General features: G+C 31.4%; 1 long non-coding RNA gene across 1 annotated transcript in view; it reads right to left on the reverse strand.

Moving 5' to 3' along the window:
• The window catches only part of LOC111621662, a 24,381-nt gene extending 24,038 nt beyond the window's left edge, over positions 1-343 (reverse strand). Inside the window, exon 1 of the long non-coding RNA XR_002756122.1 lies at positions 241-343. This is a non-coding gene — a long non-coding RNA (uncharacterized LOC111621662). The remainder of the gene's footprint in view (positions 1-240) is intronic.
• Positions 344-1,667: the final 1,324 nt, after the last annotated feature.

Below are 1,667 nucleotides of genomic sequence, written 5' to 3' on the forward strand. Positions count from 1 at the left end.
TTTTCAATTGCATATATATATAATTAATTTAATATTTTATTACTTTATTTTTCTTTTAATCATTTAAAAATTTCTCCATTCACCTTTAAAATTTACTTAACTCGAAGGTGTGTTTGCTTAATTGTTTTTATTGAATTACTTTAACAAGAATAAAATTAATTCCTCAGAATCGCCAGTCAAAATAATATTTTCGAAAATACGCTATTTTATTAGAAAAATTCCAGGATAAAATTCACTTACAGGACCGTCGCTAGAAGTGAGGCGGCGAGGCAATCGCCTTGGGTGACTTTTTTCTTGGGCGCTACTTTTATAGAAACGTCGCAGCAACAGCGCTCAGAAACTGAAGTTTGATCAAAGACTGCAGATAATATTCACAAATACGCCCACTCCAATCTAAAGTTCCTTTGTACACTCCGCCCGGAAGCGTAAATATGTTATGGCTATGGATCCTTTTAAGTTATTTAATTCGGTTTATTACGAAATCGAGTTTAGTGACGACCACATCTTATTGTGTGTTATCAATCGAAATTTATATTTGGTGAAATCGTATTTTTTATTATTTTTTTTCTTTTTTGCCTTTGGTAATATTTTAGAATGAGCGATTTAAAAAGCAAACAAATTTGTTAAATAATGAAATAATAAAGAAAAAAGATTAAGGCTAATTAAGACAACCTCTGGGTTATACACGGATTTTTTCCAGAAGATGTCGTTACAATTTAATGCTTTTTGGACTGCATTTTAAAATTGCAGACCTGTAAATTTTCTCTGACATGTGTCTGTCTGTCCGCCTGTCCTTCCTCAATATCGAGAAAGGAGTTAGATAGATGAACGTCGAGACCAGCTAGGGAAAACTCAGGAGCTAGGGATCCGATTAGCTATATAGAAACTTCCGGTTTGGATGAGAAGTTACGTTATTTCAATTCAAAACGTTTCTCCAGAACGGAATTAGATATAGCCTGTGACCAGCATGATTCTCTTGTTATCAGGAAAAGTATGATGTACAGGGGCAAGACACTACTAATTTGAAGGTGGAGAGCATATATTTTATATTAAATTAATTTAAAAATATGATTAAAATTGCAGCCCAGTATTATGACGGTGTCACAATAAAATAATTGCTCTNAATTTTATTTAATTATAAGTTTTGTGCATTTTATCCACAATTACGAGGTTCTGTATGGAATCTACATTGTATTTACTGCTGTTTGCTAACATTATTCTGTATTAATTTTTCTGTACGTAGTCCTGTGGAACTGATGTCATGCGAGTACTTAGTCTTATTTAGATGTAATATTACTTAATTTTATCTCATTGATTTCGTGGATTTTATCAATTATCTTGCAGTTCTGCATGGTATCTACAATATACTCTTGCTGCTTACATATATTAACATGTATTATCTTATCCTGTAATTTATGGACTTTGTCTTCTATATGCAGTTCTGCATGGAATCTACAATGTACTTACTGCTGTTCGCTTATGTTTTTTCTGTATTCATTTTCTTTCATTCGTAATTTTGTGGATTTGATGTCGCGCGAATACTTTGTTTTACTAAAGTATAGTATAATTTAATTTTATTTAATTATAATTTTATGGATTTTAGCCATTAACTTAAAGTTCTGCATGGAATCTACAATGTACATACTGTTGTTTGTTTACATTTCCTG

Source organism: Centruroides sculpturatus, unplaced genomic scaffold, assembly GCF_000671375.1.
Source record: "Centruroides sculpturatus isolate CEXI.00-Female unplaced genomic scaffold, Cexi_2.0 scaffold254, whole genome shotgun sequence".
Lineage (NCBI taxonomy): Eukaryota > Metazoa > Arthropoda > Arachnida > Scorpiones > Buthidae > Centruroides > Centruroides sculpturatus.